Raw genomic sequence first — 26,913 nt, 5'->3', positions numbered from 1 at the left:
CTAATGTTCTTTGGTGAATTTTTGCAGTGCATCTTGTAGATAGTGCACACTGCTGCTACTTAGCGTCTGTGATGGAGAGAGTGGATATTTGTGGATGAGATGTAGTTCAGTGGGCTGCTTTGTCCTGGATAATTTGGAGCTGCCCCCATCCAGGCAAGTGGGGAGAATTCCCTCGCACTTCTGACTTGTGCCTCGTAGATGATGGACAGGCTTTGGGGAGTCAGGAGGTGGATTACTTACCGTAGGGTATTCCTAATCTCTGACCTGCTCTTGGAGTCACTGTAGTTGCGTGGTGAGTCCATTTGACAATGGTAATTCAAAGCATGTTGATGGTGGGGATTCAGTGATGGTAACATCATTTAATATTAAAGAGCGGTGATTAGATCGCCTCTTATTGGAGGTGGTCATTTCCTGACACCCCAGTGCATTTGATTAGCTCAGTAGGGTAGGTGAAAGTGAGGACTGCAGATGCTGGAGATTAGAGTCAAGACTAGAGTGGTGCTGGAAATGCACAGCAGGTCAGGCATCGAGGAACAGGAAAATCGACGTTTTGGGCAGAAGCCCTTCATCAGGAATCTCAGTTGAGTAGGTGCCTGGTTTACAATGTAGAGTGGTACCAACAAGACAGGTTCAAATCCCACACAGCCTGAAATTACAATGTAGGACTCTCCTCCTCAATCTCTGCACTTGGCTGAAGTGTGGTGACCCTCAGGTGAAATCACTACCATCTCTCTCATGAAAGAGCAGGACCATGATGACTTTACCTCTATATTTATTACAAACATTTGGGAGCTTCAAGACAACCAGAAGACAGAACAAGGAATTCTCTCGTCAGCAGCAGACACTTGGAGGAATGAATTGAAATAACTATAAAACAACTGTATCACTTGATGAGTCTTTGTAATGGGCATTAAAGTTTGAGGGAATACTCTATCTTGCTAAGACAGCTTAGTCTGGTGGCCTTAGGATCTGAGTGTGAAGAATAGAAAGTAATTGGGTACTTGCTCAACTGGGCACTTCAGGAACATAATGGGCGAATAATCATTGATACTCAAAAACATTTGCTGAAGGCAAAAACATAAACAGAAGTTGCTGGAAAAGCACAGCATCTGTGGAGAGAAATCAAAGTTAACATTTTAGGTCAGGTGACCCATTCTCAGAACTGAAGCCAAAAACCTTGTAAACTTTTGTTTCAAACATTCCACGTGTGGGCATATAGATGGACATAGATGCAGAAGCAAGCCATTCAGCCCATCAAATCAGCTCCACTGTTCATTGATATCACAGCTGATCTGATCATCCTCAACTCTATTTTCCTGTCTTTTTCTCATAACTCTTGATTCCCTTCCTGGTTAAAAATCTGTCCATCTCAGCCTTGAACCTACTTAGTGAACCAACCTCGACAGCTCTCTGTGGTACACTTCACAGATTCATTCCCCTCTGAAGAAGAAATTCCTACCCAGCTCTGTTTTAAAATGTGTGATCTCTTATTCTGCGATTATGTCCTCTGGTCCAGGACGCTTCCACAACAGGACACAACGTTTTCACATCTAAATGCAGATCAGAGCAGGATTTATACACTTAATGGTAAGGTCCTGGGGAATTTTGAGGGGAATTTAAAAGTAGGGTCATAGGGATAGGTTAGTGAAGAAGGTGTTTGGTATGCTCTCTTTTATTGGACAGAACATTGAGTATAAGAGTTGGGAGGTCATGTTGCGGCTGTACACAAAATTGATTGGGGCACTTTCGGAATATTGTGTGCAATTCTGGTCTCCCTCTTATTGGAAGGATGTTGTGAAACTTGAGAGGGTTCAGAAAAGATTTACAAAGATGTTGCCAGGGTTGGAGGATCTGAGCTATTGGATAGGCTGTACAGGCTGGGGCTGTTTTCTCTGGAGCGTCGGAGGCTGAGGGGTGACCCTATAGAGTTTATAAAATCATGAGGGGCACGGATAAGATAAATAGACAAGCTCTTTTCCCTGGGATGGGGGAGTCTAAAACTTAGGGTGAGAGGGGAAAGATATAAAAGAGACCTAAGAGGCAACTTTTTTACACAGAAGATGGTATGTGTATGGAATGAGTTGCCAGAGGAAGTGGTGGAGGCTGGTACAATTACAACATTTAAAAGGCATCTAAACGGTATATGAATAGGAAGGGTTTGAAGGGTTATGGGCCAAGTGCTGGCAAATGGGACTAGATTAGGTTGGGATATCTGGTCGGTATGGACGAGTTGGACTGAAGGATCCATTTCTGTGCTTTATCCATCTCTATGACTCTATAACTGGGTGAAAGTGATAAATGCCAGCCCAGCCGGAGATGCTCACGTTGTACAAACAAATTGAAAAAAAGGGTTCAGTTCCTGCATCAGCTGAGGTTACCATAAAGGATTCTCCTTCTTAACCTTTCCCCTCACTCAAGGTGTGGTGATCCTCAGATTAAACTCACCATCAGTTGTCTATCTTTCCCCCTCTAACAAGTGAGCAGCCCAGAGTGGGGTCTACAATAATCTTAAAACCCATTCCTTATGAGGATCCATTATGCATGGTGGATATCCCAAGAACCATTCCCTGCTGCATAGTACAAATTGAAAGTGAACTCCAATACATCAAAGCAAAAATGTATATGAAGGTGAAACATTTGTTTTAAATGTAGTGTTCCCAGATTTAGTTTATAGGGAGAGGCTGGATAGATTGGGGCTGTTTCCCTGGTGTGTCAGGGGCTGAGGGGGTGACCTGATAGAGGTTTATAAAATGACGAGGGGCATGGACGGGTTGAATAGCCAAGGGTTTTGCCCGAGGCTAGGGGTGTCCAAAACTAGGTTTAGGGTGAGAGGGGAAAGATTTAAAAGGGATTTAAGGGGCAACTTTTTCACACAGAGGGTGTATGGAACTAGCTGCCAGAGGAAGTAGTGGAGGCCGGTACAATGACAACCCTTTTTTTTAAGATTAGATTCCTTACAGTATGGTAACAGGCCCTCCGGTCCAACAACTCCACACTGACCCTCCGAAGGGTAACCCATTTCCCTCTGACCAACGCACCTAACACTATAGGCAATTTAGCACGGCCAATTCACCTAACCTGCACATCTTTGGACTGTGGGAGGAAACCGGAGCACCCGGAGAAACCCACGCAGACACAGGGAGAATGTGCAGACTCCACACAGACAGTCACCCGAGGCTGGAATCGAACCTGGGACCCTGGTGCTGTGAGGCAGCATTGAGGGAGCACCCGGTTATGAACTAGCATCTGGATGGGTAAATGAATAGGAAGGGTTTAGAGGGATGTGGGCTGGGTACTGGTATTTGGGACTAGATTGGGTTGGACTCGAATCATAGTGATGTACAGCATGGAAACAGACCCGTCCATGCCGACCAGATATCCCAACCCAATCTAGTCCCACCAGCCAGCACCCGACCCATGTCCTTCCAAACTCTTCCTATTCATATACCCATCCAAATGCCTCTTAAATGTTGCAATTGTAATTGTAAGTTGACTCTATGAATTTGATTGCAATCGGCGAGGAAAGAGTTAAGCTTGAAGCCTCTGTGATGTCTGCAAGATGCCCTCTAGTGAGTGTTGTGCTTTAACTGCCTGCCTTTTCTCCTTTGTGCAGATAGCGAGGCTCTTCTCGCGTTTTCCCCTCAGAGTTTGCGAGAGAGCAGAAAGAAGGAAAGAACCGAACGGGAAGCAGTCGAGGTTAAAGGAACGCGCAGAGTGGAGAAAGGTGCAGCAAGGATTAGCTGTGTGTCCTGGGTGGGGGTGAGTAACTGCCTTCATTCATTGAATCTTTGTGATGAATGACCAAGTCTGTAGTGTCTATGTGTATAGTCTGAAGGCCTGAGCAATCTGGGAGCATCTTTACTGAAAGAAAAGGACGATTCGTGTTGTTGAGCAGAAAACGGAGAACAATCAGGGACAGAGAAAGAGATGGAAATTCCGAGTGAGGTGATGGGAGGTGAAAGGGAAGAGGAGTGAGCTTTAAACGCTGCGGAGTGTTGCAATCAGCAACCAGTTAGATTCAAAACAGATAAGCTTCAGCACAGTTAACTCGCCCGGCTTTGAAAGCAGGGGATCACAAAAAAAAACAACCAGCCTTTCAGAGCACCGGTGAGATTCATTGATTAGCTGGAGCTGTCCTGTTGAAATATTGATTGAATTAGAGCAACTCAAATCACATCCAGCCCTCCCCCACTTCACCTGACCAACTACCTGTTCGTAAGACGAAATACAACAGGAAAATGCTGCAGATCTGAAATAAAACTGGAAAATGCTGAAAGCAGCAACTGTGAAGGGGGAGTCAGTCAGTGCTTCGTACCAAAGACTTTGTCAGAATCTGGGCAATTTAGAGATGTAATGGGGTTTCAACAAATGGGGGCAGGGAAGAGTGGGGAAAACATAAGGGAAGGTGTGTGGAAGATAAATGAAATGATGTTGCAAGGCAATAGGATATAGCATTCCCTCACTGGGGTATAGGGCTACAGGAGGTGGCTCAGTGGTTAGCACTACTGCCTCACATTACCAGGGACCCAGGTTCAATTCTAGCCCTCCAACTGTCTATGTGGAGTTTGCACATCCTCCCTATAATCTGCATGGGTTTCCTCCAACAGTCCAGAGATGTCTGGCTTACATTAATTGGCTGTGCAAAATTGCCCACAGTGTCCAGGGATGTGCAGGTGAGCTGGTCCTGGGAAATGGAGGGTGACAGGGATGATGTAGAGGGGTGAGTGGGATGCTCTTTGGAGGGTCAGTTTGGACTCGATGGACTGAATGGCCTGCTTCCACATTGTAGGGATTCTATGATTTGAGGTGTAAGTGGGGCATAAAGAATCATTAGAAATAGCTGCTCTCTAAAGGAAAGGGTGTAATGGTCATGATCTGAAATTAGTGTTGTGTCTGGTCTTCCCAATTGGAAGGTGAGGTGCTGCTCCTCAAGATAACCTTGAGCTGAATGGGGTAGTGCATTAGGGCTGAGGATGGAGACGTTAGAGTGGAATCAGCGAGAAGGGTTCTTTTTAAAAAAAATACAGGCATATAGGAGCTCAAAGTGACAGGAGTGGACTGGACAAGATGCTCACCCAGTCTGTGTAGTGAGACTCACGTCATGAGCAGTGGATCTGATATATTCAATTGTAAGTACAAGTAAATCACTATCTCACTTGGAAACAATGTTTGGGGTGATGGCCAATGGGGAAGGAGAAGGTAAAAGATCAGGTGTTGCATCTTGTGTGTCTTCACTGGAAGTTGCAGCAGGAAATGACAGTGATGTAACTGTATGCCCACTCCACAAAAAGCAGGAACAATCAAGTTCCATCAGTTGATCATTAGCAAAGGGATTGAAAGAATCATTGGCAGTGTTATCAGGTGGCACTTAATCAACAGTAACCTGCTCTGGGTTCTGCCAGGACCATTCAGTTCCTCATCGTATTATAGCCTTGGTTCAGACATGGATGAAAGAGCTGAATTCTCGAGGTGAGGTGAACCTTGACATTAAAGCTGCATATGACTGACGGTGCCCCAGCAAAACTGGAATCAATGGGTATCGGGGGCAAACTCTCTGCTCATTGGAGTCATACCTGACACTTTAGGAAGGTGGTTGCGGTTGTTGGAGGTCAGTCATCTCAGCTCCAGGATGTCTCTGCAGGAGTTCCTCAGTATAGTGTCCTAGGCTCAGCTGCTTCATCAATGACCTTTCCTTCATCATAAGGTCAGAAGTGAGGATGTTTGCCAATGATTGCACAATGCTCAATATCATTTGCAACTCCACAGATACTGAAGCAGTCCATGTACAAAAGCAAGCTGGACAGTATCCAGTTTCGGGCTGACAAGTGGCAAGCAACATTCACGCCACAACACAAATTCCAGACAATGACCATCCCTAACATGAGAGAATCTAACTACTTGTGCTTTTAATGTTCAATGACATTACCATCACTGAATCCCTTCCTAGCATAATCTGGGGTAACCATTGAGCAAAACATCAATTGGGCTCACCAAATAAACACAGTCCCTCCAAGACCAGGTCAGATGCTAGGAATAATCAGACAAGGAACTCATCTCCTGACTCCTCGAAAGCCTGTCCATCATTTGTAAGAGCAAGTCAGGAGAGTAAGAGACTACTCCCCCCTCTCCCATGCCTGGATGGGTGTAGGTCCAGCATCAATCAAGAAGCTTGAAACCATCCAGGACAAAGCAGCCCAGTTGACTGGCCTAATATCCACAAGCATCCACTTCCTCCACCACTGATGCTCAGTAGCAGAAGATGAGCTATCTAGAAGATGCACTGCAGAAATTCACCAAAGTTCCTAGTCAACACCTTACAAATTCATGACTACTTCTACCTAGAAGGACAAGGGCAGCAGATACTTGGGAAAAACACCACCTACAAGTTCCCCTCCAAACCACTCACCATCCTTACTTGGAAATATAACACCATTCCTTCACTATCGGTGGGTCAAAATCCTGAAATTGCTTCAGTGTCAGAAAGTGTGGTGCTGGAAAAGCACGGCCGATCAGGTAGCATCCGGGAAGCAGGAGAGTCGGCGTTTCGACCATAAGCTCTTCATCCTGAAATTGCCTTCTTACTGGTCTACCTACAGGACATGGAAAAGCACAGCAGTTCAGGCAGCATCCGAGGAGCAGTGAAATCGACGTCTTGGGCAAAAGCCCTTCATCAGGAATACAGGTATTCCTGATGAAGGGCTTTTGCCTGAACAGTCGATTTTACTGCTCCTCGGATGCTGCCTGAACTGCTGTGCTTTTCCAGCAACACTAATCCAGAATCTGGTTTCCAGCATCTGCAGAATTTGTTTTTACCTACGGGACATGGACTGTACCAGTTCAAGAAGGCATCTCGCTGCCATCTTCTCAAGGGACAACTAGGCATGGGTAGTAAGTGTTGGCCCAGCCAGTGGTGTCTACGTCCCATGAGTGAAAGAAAGGAAACTAAGGGGCTATGGTGGAAAATTGAGGAGTGGAAGAGGATGTTGTGGAGGGAACTGTCTCTTTGGAAATGGTGAGAAGGCAGGAGATGGGAAGGTAGGTTTGGTGGTGAAATCCAAGGCAGACATAGTAGAGGGTGGTCTGTTGAATGTGGAGGTTGATTGGGTGGAGGATGAGGACAAAAAGAGTAAGGAAATACTGAGAGGAGGTGTAGTGAAAGGAGCTGTGGGAGTCCTTGGATGGATACATTTAATAGACCTATTGCCTTAAGGAAGGGAAGGCAGCATTGGAGGTAAGAGGGGACCGTGTGAAGATAAGAGAAGGCTCATGAACAGAAACAAAGTGCGTGAACTTCCTCAGATTAGGGAGCGAGCACCTATACTGTCATCAATGTTTCAGCAAATGAAGTGAGAGAAGAAAGGCATTCTGAGTTGGAAAGGAACAAGGATTTTGGTGAGGCCACATCTTAAATACTCTATGCAGTTTTGGTTTCTTTCCATTGCACACGGTTTGCAGATTGTCATAAGAGACTTGAGGAACTAGCTCGGTTTCTCTCCCCACAGAAGCTGCTTTCTCCAGCACTTTCTGTTTTGCACTGGCCTAGTACCTGGTAACCTGTGGCTGGTGTTCTGAGGTAACGCTGACCAGCTTAGGCTTGTACCTACTGCAATGTAGAAAGGAAGAGGTGATTGAAACATGAAAGACCCTGAGGGGGTTTTGGAATCTTGGAATCCTTACAGTGTGGAGGCAGGCTATTTGGCCCATCAAGTACACACTGACCATCGCAACAGCATTCCACCCAATCTCTGCAACCCTGCATTTCCCATGACTATTCCACCTAGCCTGAATGTCCCTGGACACTATGGGCAGTTAAGCATGGCCAATCCACCCTAACCTGCACATTATTTGACTGTAGGAGGAAACCGGAGACCTGGAAGAAACCCACACAGACATGGGGAGAATGTGCAAACTCTACACAGACAGTTACCTGAGGGTGGAACCGAACCTGGGTCCCAGCTGCTGTGAGGCAGCAGCGCTAACCACTGAGACACCATGCTGCCCTTTTTTTTCCCTCTAGGCCAGATGGATGTCGAAAGAATGATTCTTAAGAGTGAATGTAGACCCAGAGGTCACAGTTTGAAAATAATGGGTTTCTCACAGAGAGAGACGGAGAAATTGCTTTCCTCTGAGGGGTGTGATTTTTTACAACCTTTCAACAGTAGCTGTGGAAGCAGAATGTTTTTAAAGCAGGGATAGATTCAGGATAAAGAAGTTGGGGAGAGGGTATTAGGGACAGGTAAGAATGCGGAGTTGAAGTCAAAATCAGGTCAGCCATGATTTTACAGAATGGCAGAGAAAGAGCAAAGGGCTGAGCAATCTAATTCATGTTTCTGTTGATGTGTTTATCGTAAAGGTAGGCATAGCTCAGATGTACAGTTTTCCAGAGGAACATCTTTCACTGGGAGGTAGTGACAGGAGACTCACAGCCCCAGTTCAGGAGCAGGTCAAGATAAAGTCTCCACACTGCCACTGGTGTGTGTGTGTGTGTGTGTGTGTGTGTGTGTGTGTGTGTGTGTGTGTGTGTGTGTGTGTGTGTGTGTGAGCTGGTGATGGTCACCATGCCTCAGGTGATGGGGTAAGAGATTTACAGAGTCCTTCATGGCAACCTCAGCTGCTGTGGGAATTAAACCCACCCTCTACATCACGAAAGAACATCCAGCCAACTGACCTAAACACACTCTTTCCAGGAGGTGGAGAATGTGGGGTGGCACGGTGGCTCAGTGGTTAGCACTGCTGCCTCACAGCGCCAGAGACCCGGGTTCGATAACAGCCTCGGGCGACTGTCTGTTTGGAGTTTGCACATTTTCCCTGTGTCTGTGTGGGTTTCCTCCGGGTGTCTCAGTTTGCCCCCCCACAATCCAAAGGTGTACAGGTTAGGTGGATTGGCCATGGGAAATTACCCATAGAGGTCAGGGATGTGTAGGCTAAGTGCATTAGCCATGGGAAACATAGGGTTACAGGGATAGGTTAGGGGATGGGTCTGAGTAGGATGCTGTTTGGAGGGTTGCTGTGAACTTATTGGGCCGAATGACTTGTTTCCATACTGGGGGGATTCTATAGATGGTGCTGGATGGGGGATGTTTGGAATAGGAAATGGAGAGCTCCCCTCCCCATCTGTTGCTTGGGCAATACTTCTAATGTACTGTCAACACTGATTATAGTTCAATCCATTTAATGTCCTTTTGTGACTGCAGCTACACAAATTGGGACAGGTTTGTAGAACAGAGGGTGATGGTACCCCTGGTGAAATTGATCCGTTGGGAAATTAAAGGGAAAAGTGGCAGGAAAATGGACGTGAGGAATGTTGATCAGTTCAGCCACGATCCTATGGAATAGCACAGCTGACTCGAGGGGCTGAATGGCCTACTCCTGTTCCTATTTCTTATGGAAAAGAAACGAAAACAGAAGTTGCTGGAAAAGCTCAGCAGGTCTGGTAGCACCTGCAGAGACAAAGTAAGGTTTCGGGTCCAGTGACCCCTCCTCAGAACCATTGACAGTAAAGAGGTGACTGAGTTCAAGAAACCCTGAAATTGATGCTGTGAAAGCACGGGGCAAGTGAACAAAAACAGATTGAAGGCAGGAAGACCTGCTGGTTTAACGAGGCTGGAGCAATGGGTTTTAAAAGCTGTTTGTGAATAGTGGTGAGGAAGCAATAAGTGGGATATTTAGGAAGTGGGACATCCGGAGATGGGTGGGTGATAGGTCTGGATTAGAGTGGTGCTGGAAAAGCACAGCCAGTCAGGCAGCATCTGAGGAGCAGGGAAATCCTTTTGCCTGAAACGTCGATTTTCCCGCTCCTCGGATGCTGCCTGACTGGCTGTGCTTTTCCAGCACCACACTAATCTAGACTCTGATTTCCAGCATCTGCAGTCCTCACTTTTGAGTAAAAAGTGAGGTCTGCAGATGCTGGAGATCACAGTTGAAAATGTGTTGCTGGTTAAAGCACAGCAGGTTAGGCAGCATCCAAGGGTTCCTTGGATGCTGCCTAACCTGCTGTGCTTTAACCAGCAACACATTTTCAACAGTCCTCACTTTTGCCTGAGTGATAGCCCTGTCTGCGTGCACAATTTTAAATAATCAGATTTTGAACAGAGACTGACCCTAAACCTGGAATGGAGTAGAAATTGAGTGTGCCCTTTGGGAAAAGGGTGACAGTGTCTTGCTACAGTAGCGCTTCATTGCAAAGTTCTCTCTGCGCTTCCATTTTAATGCTGTCATTTCGATTTGTGGATTTTCGATTGGCTCTGTTGTGTTTTGCACTGATCAAATCTCAAAGATTACTGACATCACTAGATTCAAAATCAGTGCTTTTTGTCCACGAACCAAATGGTCTGCACACAGCATTTGTAGGTGATGGGGTTCAAGGGAAAGTGATAGGGATGAGCAAAACTTGGCTGCAGGCAGAGGTACCATTCCTGGATAATGCTCACAGAACCTCCTCCAAAAACTCCCAAATAGCATCCCCTTTCCTTTCTCTACAAACCAGTCCCAATCAATGAGGCTAGAGTCACATGAGAGTGTTAGGCAGTCCTGTTATTCTAACATGATTTTAGAATCATTGAATCCCTTCAGTGCAGGGGCAGGCCATTCAGCCCATCAAGTACATGTTGACCCCGCAAAGAGAACCCCACCCAGACTCACCCCGTCCCTGCATATTCCACTGCCAATGCGCTCTACCCTGCACATCTTTGGACTGTGGGAGGAAACCGGAGCACCTGGAGGAAACCCACACAGACAGTTACCCGAGGGTGGAATCGAACCCAGGTCTTTGATGCTGTGAGGCAGCCGTACTAACCACTGAGTCACTGTGCCATAACTATAGGCAGTGCCTGAGTTCCATTCCCAAGACTGTTTGCAAGTTGATTTGTAAGCAAGTTAGTGGGCGGCACAGTGGCACAGTGGTTAGCACTGCTACCTCACAGCGCCAGAGACCCGGGTTCAATTCCCGACTCAGGCGACTGTGCAAACTCTACACAGTCATTCTCCCTGTGTCTGCGTGGGTTTCCTCCGGGTGCTCTGGTTTCCTCCCACAGTCCAAAGATGTGCAGGTCAGATGAATTGCCATGCTAAATTGCCCGCAGTGTTAGGTAAAGGGGTAAATGTAGGGGAATAGTGGATTGCGGGTCGGTGTGGACTTGTTGGGCTGAAGGGCCTGTTTCCACGCTGTAAGTAATCTAATGAACATGGTGCAGTTTGAATGTCAGATCTTTAACATATGGAATTGCGCTTGTAGATATAGGCATTCGTAAGTTGAATATTCATAAATCCGGGACCCCCTGTACATTATCTTGATATTGCAATTTATTTTGGTCTAAAAATCTTCAAGTTTCCCCTATCGCTAGATTCGACAGTCAGTATTTCCAATATTCACACTACAAACAAGCAAATTGTGAAAGTCTAGCAGCAGTGCAGTTGATTGAACTTTCCAAATTAGAACTGTATCTGAATGGGAATGTTTGGGAGTAGCAGAGTACCAGATTTAAAACTTACCTCTAAATTAAACCATTTGTTGTGGATGCCCAAGCAGTGTGTTGGTGTGTGAGGCACTTTTCACCATGGCACCTTGTAACAGTAGTTTCATTTATATAGCATCTTACTTTTGTCATAGTCCAAACATCTCAGTGAAGACAGAATACCGTGCATACTGAAACAAATACAGAAGGAGCTCAGCACCCCTGACAGCATCATAGAATCCCTGCAGTGTGGGAGCAGGCCATTCAGCCCATTGAGTCCACACTAACCCACAAAAGAGCAACTCCCTTCTCCACCCTGTCCTGGTCACCCTGCATTTCCCATGGCTAATTCACCTAGCCTTCACATCCCTGGACACTGTGGGCAATTTAGCATGACCAATCCAATTAACCTGCACATCTTTGGATTGTGGGAGGAAACTGGAGCACCTGGAGGAAATCCATGCTGAAACAGGGAGAATGTGCAAACTTCTCAGTGACATTTGCCTGAAGGTGGAATCGAACCCAGAACCCTGGTGCTGTGAGGCAGCAGTGCTAATCACTGAGCTGCCCTGCCGCATCCACAGAGAAGAAACAGAGTTAATATTCCAGTCCGGTATGAGTTGTGTCTTTTCTCAATTTTTCTTAAAATCTCTTCTCCATTACACTGTCCTCCTCACACTCTCATACACTCTTGCACACTCTTGCACTCTCTCCCTCTTACACTCACACTCTCTCTCTCACACTCACACTCTCTCTCTCGTACACACTCACACTCTCTCGCACACACACACTCTCTCCCACACACTCTCTCACTCGCACACATTCACACTCTCACTCATACTCTCTCGCACACACTCTCTCAGACACACTCTCTCACACACACACTCTCTCTCACACACTCTTTCTCACACACACATTCACACTCTAATTCACACTCTCACACACACTCCCTCTCTCTCACACAGACTCCCTCTCTCTCACACACACACTCTCTCTCACACATTCACACTCTCTCTCACACACACATTCATACACTCTCACACACACATTCACACTCTCTCACTCACACTCTCGCATACTCACACTCTTGCACACTCACAATCTCGCACACTCACACTCTCTCGCACACTCTCACTCTCACACACTTTCACACTCTCTGTCTCACACACATTCACACTCTCATTCACACTCTCACACACAGTCTCTCACACACACACATTCACACTCTCTCTCACACACACTCACTCACTCTCACTCACACACAGACACAGACACACACACACACAGACACACACACACAGACACACACACACAGACACACACACACAGACACCATTGTCTTCTTTGTTCTTGTTCTGAGGAAGGGACACCGGTCTCGAAACATTAATTCTGTTTTCTGCCCACAAATATTGCCAGAACTACTGAGATTCTCCAGCACTCTGTTTGTTCCAAAACGACACCTAGTGGTTCAGGGACAAAGGTCTTTGAAAGTTGTGTTGCAGGTAGACAGGTTGGTAAGGAAGGCGTTTTGCATGCTTGCCTTCGTTGCTCCGTCCATTCAGCATAGGAATTAGGACATCATGTTGTGGCTGTCCGGGACATTGGTGAGGCCACTTTTGGAGAACGGTGTACAGTTCTGATCGTTCTGCTATTGGATTATTAAATTGGAAAGGATTTCAAAAGAATTACCAGGATATTGCCAGCTCTGGAGGGTTTGAGTTGTAACGAGATGCTGAATTGGCTGGAAAATGTTTCACTGAAGTATGAGAGGTTGAGGAGTGACCTTATAGACATTTAAAAAAATCATGAGGGCCATGGAGAAAGTGATTAAAAAAGGTCTTTTCCCTGGAGTAGCAGAGTCTAAAACTATAGGGCATGGGTTTAAGGTGTGAGGGGAGCAACCTTTTCACACAGAGAGTGGTTTGCATATGGAATAAACTGCGAGAGAAAGTGCTAGATGCAAGTTCAGTTGCAACTTTTAAAAGACATTTGGACAAGTACATGAGTAGGAAAGGTTTAGAAGGAGATGGGCCAAATGCAGGCAAATGAGGGCAGAGTAGTAGATGAGATGTATATGGACTTCAGTAAGGCGTTCAACAAGGTTCCTATGGGAGTCTGATTAGCAAGGTTAAATCTCATGGAATACAGGGAGAACTAGCCATTTGGATACAGAACTGACTCAAAGGTAGAAGACAGAGGGTGGTGGTGGAGGGTTGTTTTTCAGACTGGAGGCCTGTGACCAGTGGAGTGCCACAAGGATTGGTGCTGGGCCCTCTATTTTTTGTCATTTACATAAATGATTTGGATGCGAGCATAAGAGGTACAGTTAGTTAGTTTGCCGATGACACCAAAATTGGAGGTGTAGTGGACAGCAAAGAGGGTTACCTCAGATTACAACAGGATCTTGACCAGATGGGCCAATGGGCTGAGAAATGGCAGATGGAGTTTAATTCAGATAAATGCGAGGTGCTGCATTTTGGGAAAGCAAATCTTAGTAGGACTTATCCACTTAATGGTAAGGTCCTGGGGAGTGTTGCTGAACAAAGAGACCTTTGAGTGCAGATTCATAACTCCTTGAAAGTGGAGTTGCAGGTAGATAGGATAGTGAAGAAGGCATTTGGTATGCTTTCCTTTATTGGTCAGAGTATTGAGTACAGGAGTTGGGAGGTCATGTTGTGGCCACTGTTGGAATATTGCGTGCAATTCTGGTCTCCTTCCTATTGGAAAGATGTTGGTGAAACCTGAAAGGGTTCAGAAAAGATTTACAAGGATGTTGCCAGGGTTGGAGGATTTGAGCTACAGGGAGAGGCTGAACAGGCTAGGGCTGTTTACCCTGGAGCGTTGGAGGCTGAGGGGTGACCTTATAGAGGTTTACAAAATTATGAGGGGCATAGATAGGATAACTAGGCAAAGTCTTTTCCCTGGGGTCGAGGAGTCCAGAACTAGAGGGCATAGGTTTAGGGTGAGAGGGGAAAGATATAAAAGAGACCTAAGGGGTAACGTTTTCAAGCAGAGGGTGGTACGTGTATGGAATGAGCTGCTAGAGGATGTGGTGGAGGCTGGTACAATTGCAACATTTAAGAGGCATTTGGATGCGTATATGAATAGGAAGGGTTTGGAGGGATATGGGTCAGGTGCTGGCAGGTGGGACTAGATTGGGTTGGGATATCTGGTCAGCATGGACAGGTTGGACCGAAGGGTCTGTTTCCATGCTGTACATCTCTATGACTCTATGACTGTAAATGGGGCTCGTTTGAAAATACTGGTCAGCATGGCTGAGTTGGTCTGAGGGATCTGCATGAGTCTGTGACCCTTGAATAACAGACACATTGTTGTCTAGTCGACCACTATAGTTTGTTCTTAATTGGCTCAGGGTAGCATCTTGTTGAAAACAGAAGGAAGAATTTTTGTTTACCTGAAAACTGTGCCTTTTTCTTCAAGCCTGAATGATTGCAGATTCCTTGCTAAGTCGGATTGCTGTAGGTTTGATCAAACCCCATCGACTGCCTTCAGTGCACGGTGTGAGGCTGACACTCCCAACAGGAGGCTGATGGAGCTCTGCACTGCAGGAGCTGTTACCTTCAATGAGACATTAAACTGAGCTTGTGATGGCCTCTCAGGTGTTTGTAAAACATTATTTGACACTTTCCAAAGCACAGCCCTGTTCTCCCCAGCATCCTGGTCAAAATGTATCCCTCAAACGACTTCATGGAAGATGGTGAATTTTTTAAAATCTGGAATTAAAAGCAAGTGTAATGGCACCCAGGACACTATTCCCAATTGTCTTTTTTTTAAAAAAAGCCGACCTAGGCCTTTTAGGGAAGGAAATCTGCCGTTCTTACCTGGTCTGGCCTACATGTGACTCCAAACCCACAGCAGTCCAAAAATGTGCAGATTAGGTGGAATGGCGGTGCTAAATTACTAATAGTGTCCAGGGATGTGTAGGTGAACTAGCCATGGGAAATGCAGGGTTACAGGGATGGAGTGGGTCTGGGTGGAATGCTCTTCGGAGAGTCAGTGTGGACTTGATGGGCCAAATGGCCTGCCTCCACACTTTAGGGATTCCATGATTCTTAACTGCCCTCCAACCCAGCCCCTAATTGGACAGATAATCAGTTCAAGGGCAGTTAGGGTTGGATAATAGCTGTTGATCTTACCAGTGACATCGGAGAGAATATTGAACAAATAGCCGAATCAGTTCTGGTGTTGATTGCTGACTTACTGACACATTTCTATTTTCAAAATGCAGTGTTTTATCCAGTATCCAGAGCCTCCACCCTCCTTGAAGCAATGAAATGCCACGCATAATATCGTTAACCCAAATCTCCCACTTTCAGCTTCGAGAAAGCTATGTGTGACTGATTATCACAATACATATTCTGTGAGGATTACATCTTGTTTTGTCAATATTAACAATTTATATGAAAAGCTGAAAGGCATATGAAATCATTTAAAATTTACTACTTGACAGAAACATTGAAGTTAAATACGTCAAATCTTATGTTTGGTCACCTTTGCTGGGACTCACATAGAAAACAGAGACAATGTTGGTTCAGAATTTGGCACTTCATGTTTCAAATGTTAAGTTGGAAGCAAAGTCAAATTGAACTCAAAATGTTAAATCAGTTTCTCCCTCCACAGTTTCTGCAAGACCCACTGAGTCTCTCTGACACTTTCTGTTCCCATTTTGAAATTGTACTGAATGTGTGTGTGTGTGTGTCCGTGTCCGTGTGTCTGTGTGTCTGTGTGTCCGTGTGTCTGTGTGTCTGTGTCTGTGTGTGGGTGTGTGTATTGTAGATCACTTCCTATAACCAGATGTTGTCCAAATTGCTGTACTTTAGTTTGACCAGTCTAGAGGTGACTGTTATATTCCAGGCTTTGTGTTTTAATTATGAAAATCTGGTAACTGATCTGTGTTCCCCATGCTTAACTAATTTAAACTGGGGTGTTGACTCAGAGCAAAATAGACAGAAGGTAACACAAGAACGTGGAGCAGACATTTTGTGATCTCTGGGGTGTTTTAGAAGACTCGTGAATAAACATTTTGAAACTTAGTGACAACTCTACATTGCCCTGAGCCAAGTTAAATATATAACAGTGACCATTGAATACTTCTGAATCAAAAACAGAAATTGCTGGAAAAGCTCAACAGGTCTGGCAGCATCTGTGAAGAGAAAGCAGAGTTAATGTTTCAACTTGAGTGTCCCTTCCTCATAACTGGTTCTGAGGAAGGGTCACTGGACCCGAAAGGTTAGCTCTGATTTCTCTCCACAGATGCTGCCAGACTTGCTGAGTTTTTCCAGCAATTTCTGTTTCAGTTTCTGATTTACAGCTTCTGCAGTTTTTCTGTTTTTTTTATTGAATGATTCTGATTGCTTTGTATTTCTCCCTTATTAGTGCAGAGGAAATTGTTATGTTGATCCTTCCCAGAAGCTCAGACATTTTGATAGCAAAATCTTTTGGCATCATGCTCTTGCTTAACCTTTGTGCCTCAAGGTTGGATTTCAGAGCCAACATTTATTCTACAGGCAGTGCCAACCAATAAATGATCTGGTCATTTTTCTTACTGCTGATTATGGGACACAACTGTACATATATTTTTTGTTGTGTTTCCCTACTAATTAATTCAGACATTGTAGTCGTCCCATAGTCCTGCCCTCTCTCTAGAGAGAAACAACTGGCCCTGGTTTAATCTGAAGGTCACCACACCTCATGTGAGGGGAGAGGTTGCAAACGAGAGTCCTTCATGGCAACCTCAGCTGGTGCAGGAATCGAACCGCCGCTGTTGGTGTTACTAACTAGCCATCCAGCCTAACCAATCCCTCATATTCAAATTGCTACCTCAAGATTTGCAACAAGGCTATTTTGTTTTTGGCGCAGTGTATTCCTTCCTCCAGGACGTGTGCAAGATTCAACACCGAAGGGGGCTTCGGTAATTTACAAGATGTTAATAAACTTGCAGAATTGACATGCCATTTAACAACTACATTTCAACATAGACTTCCACTTCTGTCTGAAAAATCAGGAGGTCACATATTCCAGGAATTAAGTGAAGTAGACACTGCCAAACTCCACTACCATCTTTGAAACAGTAATTGTGTTCAAGACTAAGCCCAGGGCTCGAGTGTGAAAGTTAAAGGTAACCCTCCTGAGCAGAGGGAGTGCTGCGCTGTTGAAGGTGCCAGCCTTTCAGGGGAGAGATGAGGCCTAAGAAATCTACTTAAATAAAGAGCATAGGCATTGTCCCGGGTCAATTTGTATTGTTCAACCAATATCATTAAAACAGATTATCGCTTCTTAGCTCATTGCTGGTAGAAGGGTCGGCAAAAATTCAATGTTACATTCCTGACAGTGCAATTCTGCAAAAGTATTTCATCAGCAATTTGTGACAGCCTGAAGTGGACTGGGATATAAATGCAAGGCTTTTTTAAAAATCCATTTGAAATAACAAAAAAAAGTGAAACAAGTTAATAAGGCTGCAAAAAAGAAATCAAACCCAACACTAGGGTTCACTTCCAAAGGGATGGAATTGTCAGGAAATTATCCCATAACTTTCTCGTGGAGTAAGCGTTCAAGGACAGGATTGTTCCTGAGAGTGTGGTGGAGGCAGGTCCAATTGAAGCTTTCAAAAGAGAATTAATCTGCTATCTGAAAAGGAAAACTGTGCAAGGTTACAGAGAAAAGGTGGAAGACTGGAATTGCTCACCCGGAGAGCTCATGTGCACCCGATGGGTCCCCTGAGAGATCAAAACAAGCTCTCTGTCTCTGTGTTCAGTGATGGGCCATCTAGAATCTTCATGGATAGAGAGTTCTAAAGGTTCAACAATCCCTCAAGTGTAGTAACTCCACCCCACCACCTCAGACCTGAATGATAAATACCTTATCCTGAGATTGGGCCCCACATTCTGGATTTCCCACTATGGGAAACTAATATTCATTGTCTGCCCTTTCAAATCCCTTAAGCATTTTATACCTCTTTATAAAAATGATATACACATACAAAAATATGATTTATAAGAAAATTCTTGCATAGGGCATAAGCATCATTGGCAAACTACTCTTGAACTGACGGACTTAGTAAGTGATTTCAGAGGGCAGTTAAGAATCAACCACATTGCTTTGGGTCTGGAGTCACATGTAGGCCAGACCAGGTAAGGTCAGCAGATTTCCTTCCCTAAAGGACATTTGTGAATCAGATGGTTGACTATTTTATGAGAACTGTTACACGGTCACTGTTCCACTGTGTTTTTTTATTGCAAATTCCTTTTTTATTATTGAGTTCAAATTTCACCATCTGCTGTGATAGGATTTGAACCCATGTCTCAAAAGTATTTGCCTGGTGCCGTAAATTGCCAGCTGAGGAGCAGAACCCCTGCACCACCACAATCAGCAACCCTCTCTCCACCCCACCCTCTAACCCCTCACTACTGCCATGTAAATAGATGGAAGGAAGCATCAAAGGATCATAATCATTGCACCGTCTGTATTGTGTCACACATCCTGCATAAATCCATGGAAACCTCCAGTGACGTATAATCAATAGCTTGTAAATTCTTTCAACGGTTGTCAATCTTTAGACAATGCCTTCAAAATGCCTTCGACCACTTCCATCTAGAAGGACAAGAGCAGCAGATACATGGGAACATCACTACATCCAAATTGCCCTCTTAGCCACTCACCATTCTGATTTAGAAATGTATCACTGTTCCTTCAGTGTCACAGGGTCAAAATCCTGGAATTCCCTCCCTAACAGCACTGTTGATGTCCCTTTGTCCCGAGGCCTGCAGGCCCCTGAGAATACAGCTTACCCCGTGTCCCTTCAAATGATTAGAGATGGCCAATAAAATCCAACGGAGCCTGAAAAACACAAACCCTGAATAAAGTGAAATAACAGATATTTACGACGTTCCTTCTGTCGTGCTATTCACGTTATCCTGGGAAGGTGGCCATCAGAGTGTGACAAGAGTTACAGGACCTGCCAGTTTGTATGAGGGTGATCATGCCTTCTTGTTTAGCAATGGAGATGCCCTGATGTCCTTTGAAAGGAAGTGTTTGTTTAAAACAGCTCCCACTTGCTGAGGTCACTGCTGAGGCACTAGAAGTGCACCATACGGCGTAGGACTGCAGTAAGGCAAAGGCTGAATAACATCTCCTCCATCACGTTTAATGCTTCATCATTTCTTTGCACCACCTTCCCATCCATCCACAGAGGATGTAACACCTGTCCATTCACTTCCATCCTCCAAAGTTCCAAACACACCTTCCAGGTGGAGCAGCATTTCATTTGCGCTTCTTTCAATCCAGTCTATCATAGTTAGAACATAGAACATAGAACAGTACAGCACAGAACAGGCCCTTCAGCCCACGATGTTGTGCTGACCATTGATCCTCATGTATGCACCCTCAAATTTCTCTGACCATATGCATGTCCAGTAGTCTTTTAAATGTCCCCAATGACCTTGCTTCCACAACTGCTGCTGGCAACGCATTCCATGCTCTCACAACTCTCTGTGTAAAGAACTCGCCTCTGACATCCCCTCTATACTTTCCTCCAACCAGCTTAAAACTATGACCCCTTGTGTTAGCCATTTCTGCCCTGGGAAATAGTCTCTGGCTATCGACTCTAGCTATGCCTCTCATTATCTTGTATACCTCAATTAGGTCCCCTCTCCTCCTCCTTTTCTCCAATGAAAAAAGTCCGAGCTCAGTCAACCTCTCTTCATAAGATAAGCCCTCCAGTCCAGGCAAAATCCTGGTAAACCTCCTCTGAACCCTCTCCAAAGCATCCACATCTTTCCTATAATAGGGCGACCAGAACTGGATGCAGTATTCCAAGTGCGGTCTAACCAAAGTTTTATAGAGCTGCAACAAGATCTCATGGCTCTTAAACTCAATCCCCCTGTTAATGAAAGCCAAAACACCATATGCTTTCTTAACAACCCTGTCCACTTGGGTGGCCATTTTAAGAAATCTATGTACCTGCACCCCAAGATCCCTCTGTTCCTCCACACTGCCAAGAATCCTATCCTTAATCCTGTACTCAGCTTTCAAATTTGACCTTCCAAAATGCATCACCTCGCATTTATCCAGGTTGAACTCCATCTGCCACCTCTCAGCCCATCTCTGCATCCTGTCAATGTCCCGCTGCAGCCTACAACAGCCCTCTATACTGTTAACGACACCTCCAACCTTTGTGTCGTCTGCAAACTTGCTGACCCATCCTTCAATCCCCTCATTCAAGTCATTAATAAAAATTACAAACAGTAGAGGCCCAAGGACAGAGCCCTGTGGAACACCACTCACCAATGACTTCCAGGCAGAATATTTTCCTTCTACTACCACTCGCTGTTTTCTGTTGGCCAGCCAATTCTGTATCCAGACAGCTAAGTTCCCCTATATCCCATTCCTCCTGACCTTCTGAATGAGCCTACCATGGGGAACCTTCTCAAATGCCTTGCTGAAGTCCACATACACCACATCCACAGCTCGACCCTCATCAACTTTTCTAGTATCATCCTCAAAGAACCCGATAAGGTTTGTGAGGCATGATCTGACCCTCACAAAGCCGTGTTGACTGCATTTAATCAAGCCATGCTCTTCCAGATGGTCATAAATCCTATCCCTCAGAATCCTTTCTAACACCTTGCAGATGACAGACGTGAGACTTACTGGTCTGTAATTGTTGGGGATTTCCCTATTTCCTTTCTTGAAGAGAGGAATTACATTTGCCTCTCTCCAGTCCTCAGGTACAACTCCAGTGGAGAGCGAGGATGCAAAGATCTTTGCAAGTGGCGAAGCAATTGCATTTCTCGTTTCCCAAAGCAGCCGAGGACAGATCTGGTCCGGGCCTGGTGACTTGTCAATCTTAATGTTCAAATTAATTTTCAGCACATCAGCTTCCTCTATCTCTATCCATTCCAGCATGCACACCTGCTCTTCAAAGGTTTCATTCACTACAAAGTTCATTTCTTTCGTAAAGACAGAAGCAAAAAACTCATTTAGGGCTTCCCCTACCTCCTCAGACCCCACACACAAGTTCCCTATGCTATCCCTGATCGGCCCTACTCTTTCTTTGACCATTCTCTTATTCCTCACATAAGTGTAAAATGTCTTTGTGTTCTCCATAATCCATTTTGCTAAGCCTTTCTCGTGCCCCCTCCTGGCTCTCCTCAGACCATTTTTGAGCTCCTTCCTCGCCTGCCTGTAATCCTCTAGAGCTGAGCTTGACCCTAGCTTCCTCCACCTTATGTAAGCTACCTTCTTCCTTTTGACGAGAAGCTCCACCGCTCTTGTCATCCAAGGTTCCTTTATCTTACCCCTTCTTGCCTGTCTCAGAGGGACATATTTATTCATTTGCTGCAAACATTCCAGTCTGGTTGAAATTAGTGAGACCCGACGCAAACTGGGTAAACCCTTTGCAGAACATCACCGCTGTGTCTGTAGGCATAACCCCAGCCTTCCAGTTGCTTGCCATTTCAAAAAACCTTTTTGCTCTCATGCTAACAGTTCTGACCTGGGTTTGCCACAGGATTCCAATGGAGGGAACTGACTAGCAGTATTATCACTGAATTAGAGCCCCCAAATAATGTCCCAGGCACCTATATTCAAATCCCACCAATCATGCAATGATTATGCGCCTCCTCCCATCTATTTACATGGCGGCAGTGGGAGTTTAGGGGGTGGAGAGTAGAGGGGCTTGTTGATGGTGGAATTTGAATTCAAGCAAAAGAACACCTGGAGTTATGAGTTTAACGATGACCATGAGTTAATTGTTGGGGGAAAAACCCATCTGGTTCACTCATGTCCTTTAGGGAAGGAATCTGCCATCCTTACCTAGTCTGGCCTACATGTGTCTCCAGAGCAACTGCAATGTGGTTGACCCTTAGCTTCTCTCTGAACAATTAGGAATGGGCAATAAATGCTGCTTCGCCAGAAATGCCCTTATTCTGGAATGAATTTTTTAAAAAAGGTACAACATGTGTTGTAGGAACAACAGCTCATTGTCCACTTCACAGCCTCACAGAGTCAATATTGATTTCTACATGATTGCAGCCTGACCTCATAAAATTTGTTCACTATTTATCTCATACTCTATCCCCCCACCCCACCATGGCCTTATCTTTCTTCATTTTTTTCTCAGCAAAGACAGCCTGTCTTCACCTTCCCACACCTTAATGTACAACTTGATTAGAATGGTCAGTCCAGCACCATAACCAACACTACCTGTCACTTTCCTCATTTGAGGTATCCTTGATTTAGAGACAATGACTGCCTCAGATCTGGCGAAAGCCTACAGTGTAGATATCTTTGAACCAAACTGTTGAGTGATATTATGACACAGCTGTACAGCAGGTGGGAGTTGAGCCCAAGTCTCGGGCTCAGAGGTAGGGGCAATAGCACTGCACCACAAGAGCCCTGAAGTCAAAGTGTATCAAGGTGAGAAAGTTCAAGCTCATCATATTTCCGATTGGATGCAAGCCTTTCCCGAATGGCGTTAGCAGTGAGTAAACATGAGACACTGCAGCTGTTCATTCCTTCTTGCATGTTAATCCTGTTCCCCAGACAGTTCATGTTACTGGAATAAATAGACTCACATCTTCAGCTAAGAGATGTGAAAAAAATTAATAGACGAGTAATTTAACTGTTCCCAGAGATAGCTCCGTATGATACAGTACTGGCTGATGTACTTCTACATTCTTTGTTTTTTATAAGCCATGTCATAATGGAACTACTGTAACTTCACTTAATCTTTGATATGTTTGGTTTCTCTCTCATTCTCCTTGCCTTGTGCACTTCTTCCTACTATTTATAATTTCTGAATAAATAGATCGAAAATAAACTATTCCAACTTCAGTTCCTTCATTTTACTTACTTTAGTTTAACTGTCATTTTACAGCTGAAGAATCTTTTCAATCTGTAGTCTAATGTGGGCTCCTAGATTACACTCTTGGAGAGATTCAGGAAGCAGAGGATTAACCCTGATTAGCTTGTGAAAAATCTGCTGTCCATTTTCTAACTGGTGCCATGACCTCTTCCTCCCAGTGGTCACTATAATGGCTTCCAGTTGACCAACATCTCAATTTCCAAATACTCATCCTTGTCTGCAAAATGATGTCTTAGGAGGAGAGACTGAGCAGTTTAAGCCCATCTGAATGTAGAAGAATGAGAGGAGATCTAATTGAGGCATATAAGCTGCTGAAGGGGATTGACAAAGTAGACATAGAGAGGATGGTTCCTCCTGTGGAGCAACTGGGAATAAGAGGTCATAGTTTTAGGATGAGGTGTAGCAGTTATAAAACAGAGATATAGGTGCACCATCGAGAGCATTCTGTCTGGATGTATCACTACCTGGTATGGCAACTATACCATTCTAGATCAGAGACGTTACAGAGAGTGGTGAATTCAGCCTCGACAATCACAAAGGCCAACCTCCCATCTATAGAATCCATCTACCAGGCCCGTTGTCAAGGAAAGGCCGCCATCATTCTCAAAGATCCATCCCACCCTGGCAATGTTTTTCTACAACCTCTACCATCGGGGAGAAGGTACAGAAGCCTGAACACACGCACCAGCCGGTTTCAAAACAGTTTCTACCCTCCTGTTGTTAGAATACAGAATGGACTCACAAACTCTTAACATTCATAGGTACCTGTGTTTTTGCCGCTGTTTACCTAATATTTACTTATCTATGCTACTTAACTCTATGATCTGCCTGTACAGCTCGTAAGACAAAGCTTTTCACTGTGCTTCGCTACACATGACGATAAATTCAAATCAATTCAATTTACTTCTGTCAAATGTAATGAATCTGTCAAAATCACCATCCCAGAGTGGGGTGGACATTGGGACACTGAATCAATGTTAAGGAGGGGATAGACAGATTTTTAATTAACAGTGGTTCAAAGGGTTCTGGGGAGCAGTCAGGACAGTGGGGTTGAGGCCAACTTGAGGTCAGCTATGATCGTATTTGTAGTGTTTGGAATGAGGTTCAGGTGCATCTCAGTTAGTATGAGTTCCCTGATTGGGGCTGTTAACCTTGTCAATCAGGGAGCCCTGGCTGACAGATGTAAACAGGAGTCGTGGGGTTTGGGGTTTGGCTTTGCTCTCTTATATAGTGGGTTTGTTTGGTGAACTGTTGCTTTCTGTTTATTGTTAAACTGTATTTTGTACTGTTTAATCAAATTTAAAAAACACAGGAATCTCAGAGAGTCTCCTCACTCTAAAGGCTGGCTCTGAGCGGGGTTGGTCAGAGTCCATGTAAAGTGCATGTGTAAATAAAGGGGGACTTGGTGATGGGATACCAGGCTCCATGGAGCTATTTCAGTACTAAAAGGGGGAGCGACCTCAAGGGGCTGAATGGCCTACTCCTGCTACTAGTTCTTATGCCCTAACCTTCTATGGCTTCATCTGTTCCCACTTCAGTAACCTCCAGCCCTCTGAGGTGTCTGTGTTCTTCGACTTATGACGTCCTGATATTCCTTGCCCCAATATTGATGATGACTCAGGAATTATCTCACAAAACCTCTGTACACCTCTACCTTTCTTTTAATATTAAAGATTACTAAAAAAAAACTACCTCTTTGAAGACCTATTAGCCAACTATCCTCTTCGTTGCCCTCCTTCAATGTGTGTAAGATATTAAACCCACCGGCCTCCATCACCTGTCACCCATTATGTGGAAATGGATAACCTTGAACAATAACACTGCCCCTCACTGAGTCAGGCACTCTGGTTCTCAATATCCTTGTCATTCATCCCTTTATGTCAGCTAGGCTTCCCTGATTGGACCAGATTAATAGCTCAAATCTGGAAACCCATATTCTATGACATTTAACTATCATTAGTTACAATCACTACAGCAGCAAATTAAATTTGGTCAGAGTTGAGATAATTCCTGTCTTGGGCAATGAAGGAGAATTTAAGTAATGATTCCTCTTCCCTTCTTGGACTGAGACAGTGAGGTATCCTTTGGCCTAATCCGATTCAGGTATGCTGAAGGGTGCTGCCCATGCTCTGGCTTTTGAGTTCCAATTTTTCAAATGTACCCACAGCAGAATCCTTTAAAATGGAATACAAGATAGGATTTATTCACAAAAAGTTCAAAACATTGGAGAATTACTCCAGCTACACATGCTTAGACCCATGACATTAAGGAAGACAGGACAGGAGATGAGATAGGTTAGAAATAGCAAGTTTTGGTTAATTCAGAGGTATTAAAAATTCAGTAGACAATAGATAATAGGCAATAGACAATAGGTGCAGGAGTAGGCCCTTCTGCCCTTCGAGCCTGCACCACCATTCAATATGATCATGGCTGATCATCCTTAATCAGTATCCTGTTCCTGTCTTATCTCCATAACCCTTGATTCCACTATCCTTGAGAGCTCTACCCAACTCTTTCTTAAATGAATCCAGAGACTGGGCCTCCACTGCCCTCTGGGGCAGAGCATTCCACACAGCCACCACTCTCTGGGTGAAGAAGTTTCTCCTCATCTCTCCTAAATGGTCTACCCCGTATTTTTAAGCTGTGTCCTCTGGTTCGGCACTCACCCATCAGCGGAAACATGTTTCCTGCTTCCAGAGTGTCCAATCCTTTAATAATCTTATATGTCTCAATCAGATTCCCTCTCAGTCTTCTAAACTCAAGGGTATACAAGCCCAGTCGCTCCAGTCTTTCAGTGTAAGGTAATCCCTCCATTCCAGGAATTGACCTCGTGAACCTACGCTGCACTCCCTCAATAGCCAGAATGTCTTTCCTCAAATGTGGAGACCAGAACTGCACACAGTACTCCAGCTGTGGTCTCACCAGGGCCCCGAACAGCTGCAGAAGAACCTCTTTGCTTCTATACTCAATCCCTCTTGTTATGAAGGCCAGCATGCTATTAGCCTTCTTCACTACCTGCTGTACCTGCATGCTTACCTTCATTGACTGATGTACAAGAACACCCAGATCTCTCTGTACTGCCCATTTGCCTAAATTGATTCCATTTAGGTAGTAATCTGCCTTCCTGTTCTTGCCACCAAAGTGGATAATCATACATTTATCCACATTAAACTGCATCTGCCATGCATCCGACCACTCACCTAACCTGTCTAGGTCACCCTGTAATCTCCTAACATCCTCATCACATTTCACCCTGCTACCCAGCTTTGTATCATCAGCAAATGTGCTAATGTTATTGCTAATACCATCTTTTATATCATTAATATATATTGTAAAAAGCTGCGGTCCCAGTACTGATCCCTGCGGTATCCCACTGGTCACTGCCTGCCATTCCAAAATGGAGCCGTTAAGTTACAGGCTGCTAGATGAAGGATTTAAGTCTGAAATTCGACTCCTTGGATGGTGCCTGACCGGCTGTGCGTTTCCAGCGCCGCACCCTCGACTCTGATCTCCAGCATCTGCAGTCCTCACTTTCTCCTTCCAGACCTCAATGTCCAGTAATCATGTCCTAAGTAA

At 44.8% G+C, this 26,913-nt stretch overlaps 1 protein-coding gene across 4 annotated transcripts in view; it reads left to right on the top strand.

The window, feature by feature from the left end:
- The first annotated feature begins 3,661 nt into the window (after positions 1-3,661).
- Positions 3,662-26,913, top strand: part of ndst1b (N-deacetylase/N-sulfotransferase (heparan glucosaminyl) 1b) — a 274,405-nt gene continuing 251,153 nt past the window's right edge. For all 4 annotated transcript variants that reach the window (XM_060837417.1, XM_060837416.1, XM_060837418.1 and 1 more), the window contains exon 1: positions 3,662-3,759. The gene's annotated coding sequence lies outside the window, so the exon portion shown is untranslated. The remainder of the gene's footprint in view (positions 3,760-26,913) is intronic.

The sequence above is a fragment of the Hemiscyllium ocellatum genome, chromosome 16, assembly GCF_020745735.1.
Source record: "Hemiscyllium ocellatum isolate sHemOce1 chromosome 16, sHemOce1.pat.X.cur, whole genome shotgun sequence".
NCBI lineage: Eukaryota > Metazoa > Chordata > Chondrichthyes > Orectolobiformes > Hemiscylliidae > Hemiscyllium > Hemiscyllium ocellatum.
The sequence above is the reverse complement of the archived record's forward strand: the minus strand, read 5'-3'. Positions and strand labels throughout refer to the sequence as shown.